Source organism: Ailuropoda melanoleuca, chromosome 1, assembly GCF_002007445.2.
Source record: "Ailuropoda melanoleuca isolate Jingjing chromosome 1, ASM200744v2, whole genome shotgun sequence".
Classification (NCBI taxonomy): Eukaryota; Metazoa; Chordata; class Mammalia; order Carnivora; family Ursidae; genus Ailuropoda; species Ailuropoda melanoleuca.
In genome coordinates, this window is record NC_048218.1 from 75,844,138 (window position 1) to 75,860,937 (window position 16,800).

At 43.5% G+C, this 16,800-nt stretch overlaps 1 protein-coding gene and 1 long non-coding RNA gene across 9 annotated transcripts in view; one reads left to right on the forward strand and one right to left on the reverse strand.

Annotated features, from left to right (window-relative positions):
• The window catches only part of LPP (LIM domain containing preferred translocation partner in lipoma), a 655,090-nt gene that overhangs the window by 87,096 nt on the left and 551,194 nt on the right, over window positions 1-16,800 (reverse strand). The gene's annotated exons all lie outside the window — the stretch shown is intronic.
• The window catches only part of LOC117802392, an 80,225-nt gene continuing 78,507 nt past the window's right edge, over window positions 15,083-16,800 (forward strand). Inside the window, exons 1-2 of the long non-coding RNA XR_004625751.1 lie at window positions 15,083-15,173; window positions 15,370-15,442. This is a non-coding gene — a long non-coding RNA (uncharacterized LOC117802392). The remainder of the gene's footprint in view (window positions 15,174-15,369; window positions 15,443-16,800) is intronic.

Genomic DNA, 16,800 nt, shown 5'->3' on the forward strand with positions numbered 1-16,800 from the left:
AGGTACTTGAATTATTCTTCACATTTTTTTAAGTTACTATGCTATTCACAAAAGGTAAAAACATTCATTATCCCTCCAGCCCTACCTTGGTCAGAATGTCAATGCATGCATTAGTACTCTCACTGAAAGAGGAGGGAAGAACTGAGATTCAGACATGCCAGGAAAATCTGCCCACGATTAATCAGCAAAGAATGGAAAAGTGGGGGAAAGTACACTGCAAAAGGAGTCAAGATACCAAGGGTAGGAATACCACTGTGGCATCTGAGTGCCTCCATTTGCAGATTTGACTCACAACGGTGGGCAGCAGATTCCCACTGGGCCTTGAGTTAGTAGAGTCCTCAGAGGAACACAATAATAGTAATAAATCAGGAATCAAAATAATAATAATAAACAAGCCCGCAGCATGGCCTATAGTCATATGTGTACTCCTAGTTTCAAAAACATGTTGAAGTTATTATGAGGAAGAAAATACACATCAGTATTAAGGCATTATGGAAGTCATGAAAGCTATCTGTGAGCATTTTATGTATATCAACATATATTCACAGTGCAGTTTACGTGACTTAGGTGCTTGTAATAAAATAGGAACTTAACGACATTTAATCTCTAAGGGCTCTTCTGATTTGAAAGTGCCAAGTGGTAGAGCCTGAGAGAGACCACTTTATGACAAATCTGGCGCTCTTCCTCCCACAGCGGTGCTTTTTCAACGTCTTTTTAGCCTCAAGGGCCTTTGTTTAATTTCGAAGCCCAACGTGAAATGCAGGTATAAGTGGGTTACTCTGTTTGGTCAGTGTTTCCGTGTGGCCGGAGTAAGGGGTGGGGGGGGTGGGTAGGAGCCTGGAGACCCTGCCAGCCAGGCTGCTTCTCACTCAGGGTCTTCTTCAAGGAACCTACAGGGCTCTGTGCAGGAGTTTCAAAATAACCGCTAACAAAAGGGTAAAACTCATATAACTTTCAATACGTCAAGAAGGAAAACATGAACACTCCAACGAAAAAACCGAACAGGGGATGGGAATAGGCAAGCATATGAGATGACCCTACACCCATCCAAAATTACAAAAATGCAAACAAACAAAAACCAAAATCCACCCCAATGGTATCCCAGTTTTAGACCATCTTTTTGGCAGAAATTTCAAAGCTAACCGCGTACAAAGTTAGTGGGAATATGTGGACTCAGTTATTTCTTACACCTGAGATGAACTAACTATGACCCCCTGTTTGGAGGGTGATTTCAACAGGTGTCAAAATAGAAATGCACATATACTTTTGACCCAGCAAGCTTATTCTAGAAATCTGATCCCACAGAAAGTTTCAAAATTACATAAAGATCATTGCACAAAGATATTTGCTTTTTTTAAAAAGATTTCTTTCTTTATTTGAGAAAGAGAGAGAGAGAAAGAGACAGGGTGAAGGGGCAGAGGGAGAAGAGAGAGAGAGAAAATCTTAAGTAGGTTCCACACCCAGGGCAGAGCCTGATGCAGGGCTTGACCTCACAACCCTGAAATCATGACCTGAGCTGAAACCAAGAGTTGGACACTTAATTGACAGAGCCACCCAGGTGCCTCAAAGATACTTGCTTTTAATGGCAAAAGACGGAAACAGTGTAAATACCTACCTGTAGCGAAATGACTATGATCCACGCATCCTCCAGAATGCTATGGAACCATTAAAAAGACAAAGAGGTAGACCTTTCTGTACTATGATTTTCAGAAAAGACATCACGCACACACTGTGAGGGGGAAAGCAAAAGTAAGGTGTACACACACACATATGTGTTTATAATGCACAAAGAATTCTGAGTTCTGGAGGTAGATACACAGAACTGTTAACGGTGGCTTCTTCTAGAGAGACCAGTTGGGAAGAATTTCACTTTTTATTTTAGATATTTCTGTGCAATTTAACTTTTTACTAGAAAATGGGCTACTTTTCTAATCAAAAGAGTCAGAACTCGGGACTCTAAGCATGCTGTCTCTCTACAAATACACTGCCTGAATGAGGAAACGTGAGCTTGAACTGACACGTGAAGGGCAGAGGCTATTCTGGACCCCAAGCACACACCCTTTTCCTGGGAAAGCCTATAAAGTGAAGGTGGCCAGCATGCTTTATGGGGAGCTCGTCACCTCCACATTCCTCAAACAGAAAACACCGGCTACTTCTCATGACGGGAAGAAAAGGGACCTTGACAACAATAAAAAAGGATTTAGCAGCATTAATAAAGAGCGTCCTGAACACAGCAAGTCGCTTCTAAAATAATTCCTAGGGCAAAGGGGACACAGAAAGGGAAACTGGCGCCTGGAACTTTGCAGTGACCCCCCCACCCCCGCACCACGCTTCCTTCCGCAGCTCTGGGGTGGGGGGCGCCTCTGAGAAAAAGTGGATCTGCACACAGGCCCTCACAGAGCGGTTTACACTTTAAGTGGTTTTTGTATCTGTTGTGAAGATAAAGGTTAAACAGGTATTAAGAGAGCAGTAATTCTCTCTGATTAAATTTTCATCCAGAGATAGAGTAAAATGTTCAAAATGAAGTAATGGCTGTATTACCAGTTATGAGAGACGCCGCGGAGCTGGCAATCCATCCAGCAGAGCGGGATCTTTTCTTTTCTTTCTTTCTTTTTTTTTTTTTTTCTCCCCTCCCNTCCCCTCCCCTCCCCTCCCCTCCCCTTCCTTCTTTCTTTGTAAAGGTGATGTTGTAAAATTGGAAACTTCTTGCTGTGCCAGACTGAATGAAAACCTGCTAAAAGGCAGTTGACTAATTCCAGGTTATTTTTTATTCTTGAGAAGACCTGGCTTACACCGAAGGGGAAGAAAAGCAAAACAACTACACACATGAAGCTGAAATGGCAATTAAATAATTATCCCTCACAAATAGTTAATCACCCTTTTAAGTGAAGAGGGTGGCACCCAAATTGCAGCTGGATTTGATGATACTGAGCAAGAAGACTCACCAGCAAGTGACAGAGTTCATCAAATCTCAGCATGCAGAGGCTTTGCAGAGAGTGGGCTCTCCCTTCCCTGTTTCTAGTCAGCATCTTCCTACCTGGGGCCTCCCACGTTATTATGAGTGCTTGACCCAAGTCAGCAAGCGGCTATATTAGGGTCCCACGAACGTGTCCCCTGACATCAGAACTACACTTTCTAATTCTGTCACCTCGCTGCGTAGTATTTCAAAACAATTGTATCTTATCCGTTAAGGACACAAAAAAGAACTGGAGCCCATCCAGGGCAGACAGACCAAGATGGACACAGGGAGAGAGCTGAGCAGCTGACCTGTGAGGAAATAAGGAATGGGCTTGGATTGTTTACCTTGCACAGAAGGCCGCTTTGGGGAGAACAGAGATTTATCTTCGAATGTCTGGGAGAGTGAACAGACTTTATTATGTTCCTGGATGGGGTAGATTTATGAGCTGCATTGTCTATTTAGGTGATAATTCAAGATGGAGAAAGTATCAAAAAAGCAGTGCCAAGAGCACAGGTCCTGGAGTCTGACTGCCTGAGTTCAAGGTCCAGCCCCATCTGTGCTAATTTTGCACAGATTATTAACCTTCTCTTAGTCTCATTTTTCTCTCCTATAAAATAGGATGGATCAGAGTCCCCACCTCAAGGCATGAAATGAACCACATCAGACCGCACTGAATACTAAAATTATCATTATTGTTTATAAGATATACCATATTCCACATGCACATTAAATACCAACCAGACATATAAATATATGCAGGATATAAAGTACTCTTTCTGAATATCAATCATAAGGTGGACCCTAAACTGGGCATTCTTTTTTAAGTCTTCTCATTTATTCCTTACCAATGAGATATCCCCACTCTCCTGGTGTAGCATTTAGGTGTTTTAGATAGGTTAAAAAAAACTTGTCCACGGTCATAAATAAATGTTTTAATCACAGAGCTCAATGTGAACTTAATTTTTACTGACCTCAAAACACTTTTTCCCACTAGAAGGAGCTCTAGGAAACACAAATACAAAGATAAATTACAGGCCCTTCCCTCAAAAGCTGCTCTTATAGAAGACATACACATATAAATGCACAAGAATATAGAGATAATCTACATCACAAAGTGAGCAGAAGAGGGACCGATTACTTCCAAAGGGTGAGGCAAAGAAAAGCTTCAGGGATGAGGGGGCACTGGAGTTGGCCACGTAGGATCTTGACACAAAGATGTAGGGAAAGGCTTTTCAGTGAAGGGCACAGAATGAGAAAAAGCAGAGGGTCCTAAAAGGGTGGGGATTTTTGAGGAATACAAAGCAGGTCAGGGAAGCTGGACTCTAGGATGTGTGAAATGAGATGAGATTGGATAATTCCAATCATGTGCAAGGCTTTGATCTCTCCGGCTCTTCCCTATCTAGAAGTCTTGAAGGTTCCCTGATTTTAATCTGTAGGCAACATTTAATCTGTAGGAATGAACATTCATTAGGCAGCATGGACAGGATGGACCGGAATAACTGCAGAATGCCTGACCGCCATTTTATTCATCATGAACCTCAATTCTCTTGTATGGGAAGTATTACTGCATATGCAACGTACTATATGGGATGCATCAGCCCATGTATTAACAAACTAAGGGAAAGTACTTGATAGCTTGAGTGTCCTTGTCTAGCCAATCCAGAACAAAGGCATGCCCCGACAGATTCTGTCTTCTCTTACTTTGTTAAGTTACCAAAGCCCACACTCACCAGTCCAGAGCCCAGTGTTGTGGTTCCAAGAAAAATAGCTGAAGACAATTCCTCAAGCAGCCCTTCTATTCAGTGAGAGGACCATAACAGTCAACAAATTTGTTTCAGGGCAGATTTTGTAGAGATGGGAGTTTTGAGCTCCAATATTAAAGTTACTTCGAATGTTAGAAAGAAATCAAAGGTCATCTCAGTGGGGAGAAAATGGAATGACGAATAAGTGACTTGGTTCCATCAGAAGTGATATTTCGAAGATTATGGAGAAGGGAGAATGAGGCTTGGATCTTTGTGGAAAAGCGTAAAGTATGCTAACTAGGAGTCAGAAGGCTCTAATCTAGACCCATTTCTGAAAAAGAACTGCTGGAAAGCTGCGGATAAGATGGAATTGACTAGCAGTGGAAAGCCCTGGAAATATGGCTTTCTACTAACTCACGCACTAGAAAATACAGGCAATGGTTCATTCACATTTGGAACAGGAAAAACTCTTCACTCTTCAGGTTGTCTTCTTAACCAGGCCATGTTCCCTTCGAGCATGTTCTCACTTTTAGCTCCAGGAAACAATGTGGAGGGTTGGAGACATGGAGAATACATGGTGTGTGGCTAAAAACCACAACACTTAGGGAAGAGGTTCGGCTGTTTACTTACTCATGATGTTGCCTCCCTATCTCCCCTATTGCCAAAGGCCTTTCAGGAAAAACCTGTGATGGATGAGTGGTGTACAAAGTAATGAAATGGCTGGGCTTTCCTTTTCTTTTGGGAGAAAGGCCAAAATCCTTAGCGTGGCCTAAGTTCTTCACAGTCTATCTCTGAAAACTCGTCTTGAATCATGCTTCTCCCTCAACCTCTGAGCTCTAACCACACTGGCCTTCTTTCAGTTCCTCAAATACGCATGCTCCACTGTCTCAGATGTCTAAACTACTCATTCCTCATAACTCAGTGAAGTTGCACTTCCTCAGGAATGCTTTCTTGGCCCTTCTACCTACGGCTCGTTCCTTTGTTTTAATTCTCTTAACACAATGCTCTCTTCTTTCAAAATACTCTGTCCATCTTCCTTAATAGAACATACACTTCCCAAGAGCAGGCTGCTTGTCTGTTTTTGGTTACCCCTGAGCATCCAGTGACCAGCATGTGGTAGGCTCTCAACAGTCTTTGTTGAATAACTGAATACATATTCTCTTCCTCAAAAATTTGGTACATCTCCCAATTGTGGACATGGAGGAATTAGAGGTTAAATCATCTAGTTGGGCAAATTGAATTTGGTAGTCATTATTTTAAATCAGACCAAGATAGAAAACACATATTGGAAGAAAAATATATAGAAAAAGTGTCTTGTACATCATTTGTTAAGCTAAATAACCTAAAAAATTTGACTTGGAAAATTCCAGGAAAGTAAACTGATTCAAATTCAGCTGTGGTGGTGGTGATGATGATGAGGATGATGATGACGAAGATGAAAGTCTGGCAGAGACTAGTTAGATGTACACCAAACCACTTCCTCTTCTTTGGGGGCACAGAGCGTAGCTACGTTTCCAGACATTCTTTGCAACTATAGCCAAGTGACTTGAGTTCTGGCCAATGGAAAGCGAGTAGGAGGATCACTACGCCACATCTCATAGTCTGGCCCTCAACCATCCCCACCACCACCTCCTGATACCATCCAAGCTCTTTCTGCCCTCATCTGTCAGATGCAGAGAATCTAGCACAGGACCTCCAAGCTCCAGGGAATGGTGGAGCCTGTGGATGGAAAAAGCTAGAGCCTGATTCCCCAAGTAGAAAGCAAGTGTCAAATATCCAAGGGGATTTTATCAGAGAGAAATAAATTACTGCATCAAATCCCTGAGATTTGGGGGTTTGTTTGTTCTAACCCTTAGCATTATTTGTCCAAATTATACATGAGGTCAGACACTAAGAAAATTATATTTGTCTTATAAGTTATCTTTCTTGGTAATGTTTGAGGTGAATGCATAAGGGTAGATTTGATGCATCAAATCTACTTCTAACATGGCTTTTCTATCCAGTTCCGCTGCTCCATTTCTCCAGCAGTTATAGATTCCCAAGACTGGGCAGGATCTCGGAGGCATTTTGTCTAGCTCCTAGCCAGTGTAGAAAGTGAGCCTCATCAATGCAGGTCGTAAACAACCTCAGCCCAAGACTTTCATACGAGAGAGCGCATGAGGACTGCTTGAGCTAGCTATTCTCAGCCTGTACTAATTATTATAAAATTCTTTCTTGTGTCCAAAACTCCTCCATGGCTTTTTCCAATGAACGATTCTCCTAACACTTAAAAAAAAAAAAAAGGTTTAAAAAAGATTACTTTCTTCTATCTGCCCCTCCTTACTTTCTTTTTTTTTTCATTTTAATGTTTTTTTTTTATTATATTATGTTAGTCACCATACAGTACATCCCTGGTTTCTGATGTAAAGTTCGATGATTCATTAGTTGCGTATAACACCCAGTGCACCACGCAATACTTTCTAATATGAATCCAGCTAAATATATGTTGGGATTGAGATTGAGTGGTGAGGACAACCAGAGTCACTTAAGCTATAGTTGCAGAATATGCCAGCAAATTAAAACAAAATCCCAAAATTAAATTCTTTTTTTTAATGGGGGTGGGACCTTGGGGACTGGGGAGTTAACTTCCCCACAAATGAGCCTTTAGTCAGACTTTTATGTGATATTTGATTATTAAGTGATTTGAAGTTAATATATTGCCAATGTCTGGGCCTTATTTTTAAAGACTCTAATTTTTATTATTCTGGACTGGGGACTTGGGCATCAGAATTTAAAAAAAAAAATTCTCCTGGTGATGTGCAGCCAGAGTTGAAAAACAGTGAGATGTACCTCTACCTATTAACTATTGTATAGACTATCCATATAGGAATACCATAGGGAATAAAATATAATATTGTTAACAAAGATACCTGTCCAAAACAGCCTCTGAAATCAGGCTGAATTCACTGCCTGAGGAAAAGAAGAGCATCTTTTCCTGTCATGATATTCACTCATTATTTGAGTACCCTAAGTTGGAAGCTTATGAAGAGTCTTGGTAAGATAGGTCTAGCCGAAGGTCACCTAAGACAAGGATGCACGTCCTGAAAACCACCTCCAGAAGAAATTACACCATCAGTCACTGTATTTATGATGCAGGAGAAGCCCAAAGCCCCTTACTGACCTGGGAATGTGAGCTTTATGAGGACAAGGAGCAGGGTACCTTGTTCCTGGCTCTGCCCTAACACCTATAATACTGGCCCAGCATCTAAGAGTGCAGGCTCTCCTTAAAGGTTCTTTAAATGATACTGAACCCAGCTGGTGGGAGACTAGAAAAGCCCACTCACCCATATGGGAAATGGGTTGGCTCCCAATAGGCCCTGGATACCCCTCTGCTAAGGAATAAAGCTTATATGCTCCTGGAAGAGCGAGCATCACTTAAAGGGTAGGCTGCTGGTTACTCCAGCTTCAGAACATCAGTGCAATGATGGGTCAGATCTCTCATCTGGGTCTCAATTTCACTATCAGTACAATGGAAAAGTACAACTTGACTCCATTATCTTTATCATTGCTGCCTTCTAGAATTCTAAATAAAAAGAAACTTCTCTATGCCTCTGACTGCTGTCTGCCAGCCCCTCTGAAGCTACCAGCCACCACAGCTGGGTTCCCTGTGATGTGGACCAGTGCCCACCAGAGGGACTAGAGGTACGCTCCCTTGCAGTCCTGACTTCTTCCCCTTCATGGAAGCTTCAGGATGCTGTCGCTTCTACTCCTCGTAAAAATCTTCCCTCAGGCCAAAAAGCGAAGAACTTTTAAACTAAATGTAGCATCATCTTTATGTTACATTATCCATACAGCTGATACCTGAGTGCAGGGCTTGTGGATCCCAAAGGTCGTATTAGCAGGGTGGGGTGACTGAGCAGAGGAACTAGCTCTGACTTTACATTATTTCTGATTTCAGCACACATTATGAGTGAGTGGAGAAAAGGAGGGACACATTAATCTCTTCCATTCTTGCTTTTTGCTATTTCTCTTCTGCCTTGGAGTCGGCCGGTGGGTGTGCTTACTCTAGATGAAATCTGAGGACTTTCAGTTGGTTTCCACTGCACTGCACTGTGTCAGGGAAGTTGGTCTGAAGAGAGGAACAGTAGCACTTTGGAAGAAGAGGGAAGGAGCCATTCTAAAACTCTGCTGGTGCTGCAAATTTAGATTCTCATATCAAGACTCTTAATGAGTGGTTGACTGAAGCCTACAGAAAGGTGGGATTCAGGGCCCCACCTGGCAGCAGTGGCAAACCAGAAATGCTCTGCACAATCTGAGGCAGTGAGCTTGCATTAGGCAGGAGGATGGAGGGTCCTTCCGGTATTGCTTCCGAAAGCCGTTACATTGACGGGCACAAGCTGAACTAACTGATTGAAGCTGAAACCAGGACAGACAGAAAACCATTCCAAAGCAAGAACAATTCCAGGTATTCTCTCCTTTCCCTGTTAAACAAAATCTGGAAAGGCATTAAATTCTCAATTTCTCTCTGTCCTAACAATCCTGACTGGGTCATACATTATCATGGAACGGAACAGGGCAAGGCCAAGGGAAGAGGTTTTCTCCTGGTCCAGGAGAAAAGCAGGGCACTTGGGCTGGGAAGCTGTAGGGTCTGTCTTGTCTAGAGCTCATTCTTTCCGTATCTAGTAACACAGCATCTACTATGTTATGGCAGGGGAGAGAACAGCATCCTCATTTAAACCTGAGGACAGTGGCATTCCCTGTTTTCAAAGAGCGGGATGCAGACAAGCCAAACCCAAATCCATGCTCAAAAGTAACAAGGGCTATGAAGGGAGACTCACAGAGCAGTATGAGCTGGCCATATCAGCAGGGCAGTCTCGAGACACCAGGCACTCTCCATGAGGAAGTGAAAGGTCAGCTGACACCTGAAGGGTGGGAATGTGTTGGCCAGGCCAAAGCCCAGGAAAGGGTACTCTAGGTAGAGAAAGAGTATGCACAAAGAGCAGTAGGTAGGCCAATCATGGCGCAACTGGAAAATGGAGAGTAGTTCAATGGGATCAGAGCACAGAGTGGAGGCGAGGCTGGAGGGATACAAAAGGTCTGCCTTATCTCAGCCACCTGGTTGCAGAAGCTCATTCATGCTGCACAGGCATCACAGGCTCTGGGGCACCGACAAAAGGTCACGTAAACAAGGGCACATTAAAATAGGTTAAGAAGCTTTGCTTTTATAGGCAGAATCGCTAGGGACAGGGAGCACTGGGAAAAGGAACCTCTTGAAGCATTTTAAATAGGAAAGCAACACGATGAGGTCTGAATTTCAGAAAGAACATTCATCCTTCCTTGAGGAAGGTATTCTGGAGTAGGAGTCAAGTGCATGAATCTAGATGCCAAAGGACCCGGAAAGAACAAAGAGTGGACGGGCACTCATTTCTCTCTCGTCCTGCAGAATGAGGCTATCATTAAGAGGCGACGGGTGGCCTTTCGGGGGCCCTTCCACGCTGAGGCCTACATTCCATGACTGCTGACTCATCACAGGGTGCAAGAAATGCCAAAGATTAGTCATCTGCTTGCTATTATGCTTTGAGGCCGGTGGTGGGAATTCTGATTTGCAGAGTGGGATTATTATTTTTTACTTTAAAAGTCATATAAACCAAAGTCTTCTGAAGTGTTGTTTTTCTTTTTTTTTCTTTAAAGGTTTTCTATTTGGGTCAGTGATGTTGGGCAAACCAATAAGCTACACTGTAGCTCAGGGAATAAAAAAACTATCTCAGCTGCATGTTCAAATTTTTATATGTATATTCCTTCCAAATTTTAACTGTCAAAAAAAAATCTTAATTGTCACAGCAGGATATAAGTGAAAAGTAAAACTCAACTGCAGAGGTAAATTTGACTATACCTATGATTTTTCTGTGCCTGTATATGTGTGTGCACGTGTATGTGGGTACACAAGCATTCACATATAAACACCCACTTTCAAAGTTTTTCTTTAGACACAAATGAGATTTTATGTACTGCTCTGTGCCTTATTTTTTCTTCAACTAGTTTATCTTGGGTGTCTGTGTAATACCTATAGACTTACCTTGTTTTTTTTAATAGCTTCCAAGTTACCAAATGAATTTGCCACATTTGATATGTCATTTTATTTACATAGTCTCTTTACACTATTACAATGACACTATGTGTCTCTTCAAAAGGTACTGCTGTGCCCTTGTACAAATATATCAAACGGCCTATTCCTGTTTGAAGTTAGAGTGTCAAAATAAGTGTATAGTCAAAATTTTGAGAGGTAACACTAAATTTTGTTCCCAAAAGGTTGTAAGAACTCATACTCTGATCCAAGCACAGGAAAGTACACGTTTCCCTGCATCTTGGCCAACACCAAGAGTGAAACTTACAAATCGCGGCCATTCTGATAAGGGGAAAATGGTATTTTAAACCGCATTTCTTTCAATTAAGAATGAAACAGTTTTATCAGCTGTTGTTACTGTCTGTTCTATGAATCACCTGTTGATGTCTTCACTCTTTTTCTCTAAAGGATGGTGTTTTTAGATTAATATTTATGAAATCTTGATGCATACTCAAAATGACTGGCTCCAATATCTATTATTTTTGTTCACGTGAACAAGTCAGTAGGACTCAGTTTCCAAGTGTGTAAGGGTTAAATGGGGTGATGGCTATGGAACCACATCGAGAATTATGAAGCCCTGCAGGGGCTGTATTGTAATGCCCTGTATTTTATAAAGATGTCTTCACTAGAGTGTTTCAAATCATTGTACATACATAACCTGTCCATACAGCAGGTCAGAATGAGATAGATGCTTACTGCCATCCAACACAAACACCCTCTAAACAGGGATCCTGGGTAGCTCTTTGTGGCTGGGGCAGGGGCTCCAGGGCGGCCTCTCGGCAGAGGCAGAGCCAGGGGGGCCTACCTTTTCTGGCTGCCAGCACCATGTACCCTGCACCAAGCCGGGCATGGGGCATTAACTGTGACATAAACAACTAAGTTTCAAGGGACCGCAGAGCGGGAGGCTCCCCAGGCTCCCCCCGCGAGGAGAAGGCCTGCTGAGCGTCGGCCACCGAACCTGAGGAGGGGCTCCAAGCGCCAGTGACGCAACACTCCCAGTCAGCTCTGGTCAGACCCTGAGTCACTCTGGGCCATACAATGGAGAGAGAACTTGAAAAACAATCAAGGAGAGTGCTGGCAAGGTTCAGAGGAAGTGACTAAAAGGTCTGGCAATCGGGGCTGTGCAGCGGGGTCGCAGAACTGGAAGCCCTTATCCCGTGCGGGATCTTTACCCCACAGCCGGCCCTGCAGTCACACACCCTGTTGCTAGGCCGTGATCTCATCCTTGCTCCGTGCAGTACGAGCTGTCGGTCAAGAAGCGGACGGAGTGCTTACCAGAGGAGGCAGTGAGGAAACTACACCACCCCATTGAGCGCATGGGGTACATGAGCAATCGAGGGGTACCTTGGGTGCCATCTTCTAAGTGGGGGGAAAGGGGTAAAGCAGACGAGGCTCGCAGCACACCAGCGAGGCCCGAAGGAGGACGATGCTCGGCTAGGGGACGGAGAGGGAGGGAGAAAGCAGCACATTCCGAGAAGGGAATGGAATTGCCCAGCCCCAGGGGTAACAAGCAACCTCCCTGTTTTGGAAACGTGTGTGTATGTCTGTGTGTGTGTGGACACGCGCCTGTGCATACGTGCAATTATAGGCTTTCTGTATGCCAGTCTGAAGAGGGTGGACTTTACCGTGAAGGCAATAAAAAGTCACTGACGAATTTCGAAGGCACTTGTTATATAAGTGAAGGTAGACATAAAGAAAGCCGAAGTCTTCCATCAGAATTTCGCGAGTAAGTGTTAAGTAAGACAAGAAAGTGAAGGGGCTGGCACGCGGGACGGGCAGCCTCCCGTGCCTTCCATCAGGGCAAGCAGGTGGTTCTACCGGTGAGGAACACAGGCAGGGGTGGGACAGAAGAGGAAATGGTGGGTTCTGTTTTGAAAGTATTGAAATTTGTGGGCCTACAAACCTATTTAGGAAGACTGTCTGGTCAGCTGACAGCTCTGTAGTCTGGAGCTCAGACAGATCTCAGCCGCAAATAATGGACAGAGAGTTTTCAGCACCAAGATGATCTCTGTCGTCACGGGAGTGGATGAAACTGCTTAGGAGAGTGTGAAGTGAGACCAGAAGAGGGATTAGGGCAGAACTTAAAAAAAAACAAAAACCAAAAAACAAAAACCGACTGAATTTAAGAATTTAAAGAGTCGAGAGAAGAAAGAACATCTGCTACAAAGGAGTGGGATGTTGTGAGTCTGAGAGGTAGGAGGAAAACCCAGGAGTGTGTGGTGTCTGTGACACCAAGCGGAGGCCATGTTTCAAAGAGCCAGCGTCAACAGCTTTCCAGGCTGCAAAGGGCTAGAGACAGATAAGGACTGACAAGCTCTCAGTGTATTATAGGCCGCTGGTGATGCTGAGGAGTGCTGTGTAAACAGAGAGGTGGGCACCGAAGTCAGATGGCAGGGATCCGGGTTATGAGTAGGAAGAGAGATGGGCAGAGAGAACAAAGCTTAGCTGTGTATGCGCGTGTGCCCACGTGCTCACACATGTGCACCTACACTTGTATCTGGCTCCAGCCAATGTTATCACATGTGTGCATTCATGTGTCCACCACCTTGGCTAAGATAGAGAAGAGTTCCCTCCTGTTGCCTTTTAGAACCACATCTATGCCCACCCCTCCCTAAGCTGATTCCTCCCTCAACCCTAATGCCTGATAACCACTCACCCGTCCCGCATTTCTATAATGTCATTTCAAGAATGTTATATAAATGGAACCACAAAGTATGTAACTTATTGGGATTGACTTTTTCCACTCGGCATAATTCTTTTGAAAACAGAGTGTAGGAATTCTGGCCATGAGTAGGGTTAGGGTTGGTCACAATTTATACTGCTATTAATGGGCCTAGCTGTGTGCTTTCCCCAGCAACATTTAGGTGCTTTGGTGAGCAAAGACCAGGTGTTGGGTTCATCTAGATTGCCGTATTGCCAGGTGAATGTGACAGGAGAGAACAATAAAGGATTGAGGGAAGATATTATAATATATATTTTAGGGTGTTATTTTAATATTTGCCAGAGAAGATATGGTATGACCAGGGTCTTCAGGGTGAATAGGAGGAATAATAGCTAGCGTTTATTAGACATCTGTTAGGAGGCAGGCAATGTGTTTGGCACTTAACCCATATGAACTCATTTAATCTTCCCGATGGTCCCCCGTGTTAAGTACTATCAGCCTCCTTTTATAGATGAGAAGCAGAGAACTGAAGAAACTCGACCATGTCAGCAAGTAGAAAGTAGTTCTATGTTTATTTAAATCCATGTCTCTTTGATTCCAAGGCCGAGTGCGGTGCACTGCCTTACAGCCCACAGGTATGTGGAAACTAAGCCAAGAAGCAAGAATAGTTTTGAATGTCATGAGATACCGAGTTTGGATTTTTGCATCATGATATTTCCTGATGTGAACTTACAATGGCAGATGAAGCCTACTACCCTTTAATGGTAAAAGGCATTGACTGATATAACCACATCATTTCAACCAGGGCACATGAATAACTACTCTACCCTCACGAAGATAACATATACCATGTGGGCCACTGGCAGAAGCGTGTCAGGGGTTCATGTACAAACAGGTCCTTCTTTTCCTGTGTTCCATGATAATGGCGGAAAGCCCCGTATAGGTCATCTCCTCCACTTCCCCATCCTTGACAAGAGTCCTGTCCACTACATCTCTGATGAGTGGTCATCTTATCTCTGCCCCTTTCCTGCTAGTGGCAAGATGCCCCTGTGTCACAGTGTGTCCAATCTCTATGGATACCCTCAAGTGTCTACCTTGCTTTTAGCTCAGTATGTACTGCTGAGTGCTGAATCCCACGACTCAGTGGCACTAACCACTGCCCCCAAGTTTCTGTTTGATAATCACAAAACCCTTATAAATACTGTCACAGCCATTCTACTTCATGAAGAACCTGAAAATCCTGTGACCTCTCCCATGAGTTTTGCCCAGTGAAAACACAGAGGACCATTCCAAACCGCCCTTTCACCCAAAAGCTCTCTGGTGCTGTCAGTCTGGGTCCACATGGGCCTTTCAGCATCCAGACTCATGGTTTAAATACAACTTGCAGACAGAATTGCTCAATCACTTTTGAAAGTGTAGCCCATTGCCTAACAGCTGAAAGTGTCTCTTCCATTACTGGAATTGGCTGCCCAGTATTGGGATTACTGGAAAGGGATGTTACGATTGGGACATTTAATCAAATGTGCACATTTCCAGGAGCACTCTACGAAGGACAGTGGGCCCTATTTGGTAAGGCAATGGATCCAGAGGCAGAATGATGAAATGACAAGGAGCAGGGGCAACACTGAGGTGGGATGGGTACAGAGGGATGGTGGTGAGGTCCGGAGACAGCGAGGAGGAGGTTTTTTCACGACAAGGGAGGAACAGGTAGAAGCATTGGATTTTTACCCAAATTTCAGACTAACCATAAGTTTGAGCTTCTGTGGGACTGCATCCAGCTGGCTGGAGAAACTGGTGGGAAACAAAGAGCCCTGATACTGAAGGCTTTCCCTAACTCTATAGCTGACTCATTCAGGAATACCACCTTCTTCACAAAAGCCTCATTTCTCCCACTTGTGCTTAGGAATCTGGATACAAAATGGGCCTTCTGCTGGGAACTCTTAAGACCGTCCGTTTGCTCACTGGAGGAGATAATGGTAAGTGAAATAAGTCAAGCAGAGAAAGACAATTATCATATGATTTCTCTCATCTATGGAACATAAGAACTAGGAAGATCAGTAGGGGAAGAAAGGGATAAAGAAAGGGGGGGTAATCAGAAGGGGAAATGAAGCATGAGAGACTGTGGACCCTGAGAAACAAACTGAGGGCCTCAGAGGGGAGGGGGGTGGGGGAATGGGATAGGCTGGTGATGGGTAGTAAGGAGGGCACGTATTGCATGGTGCACTGGGTGTTATACGCAACTAATGAATCATCGAACTTTACATCAGAAACCAGGGATGTACTGTATGGTGACTAACATAATATAATAAAAAAAAATTAAAAAAAAAAAAAAGATCGTCCGTTGGCTGCCTCAGTTCTGGCCCTCACAGATTACCCATTCTTACATGCTACTGCAGATTCCTTTTGGATAGGGAGACTGCGATGCTCCCGAGAAATGCTGTTCTCACAGCTCTTAGAAACCCAAAGGATTGCTTTCAAATTTACCAAGTCCCTGAATTTGAACACTTCTGACAAGGGTATAAAAATGAAAGCTTTCCCTTCCCCCAAACCATTCATAAATACCTCCTATCTAGGTGGAAATCAAGGAGGTGACAGGAGCGGACTTAGAGATGCTCTCGCCTAAATGACCAAGTTTGAAGCCACAATGCTTGCATTCAAATCCTCCAACCAGCTCTGTGTTCTTGGGCAACTCCCGTAGGCCTTCTGAGCCTTGACATCCTCACATTACAAACAAAACCGAAAGAGATGCACAAAATAAACCTGTATGCTGAGCTTAAATTTAGATTGGAAATGTTTTATAAACTGGCAAGCAGTATATAGTTATTATTATTGTTCCTTAATTCAACAATTAAGGGACATCAGCTATACCAAGACAGTGCCCAGTGCTAAATGTGCAAAGAACCTGGATGGAGATGAAACATATACTTAAAAAAAAAAAAAAAGAATTATTTCTTTTAGAGAGAGAGAGAGTAGTGGGGTGGGGAGGGGCAGAGGGAGAGGGAGAAAGAGTCCTAAGCTGACTCCATGCTGAGTGCAGAGCCTGACACAGTGCTTGATCTCATGACCCTAAGAGCAAGACCTGAGCCGAAACCAAGAGTCAGATGCTCAACTGACCGTGCCACCCAGACGCCCCGAAACATATACTTTAATGTAAGTTAGGAAATGATAAATGTCATAAATCTCATTCCACTTCTGCTTAAAATAGACTGAACAAAACAAGATCTAATATGCAACCTTACTTTATCCATTAGAATCTGGAAATAGGTTATAAAATTTCCCTTCAACTTTAAAACATGTAACTTAACTCTGAATCATCCTGTTATTTTGTTATTGT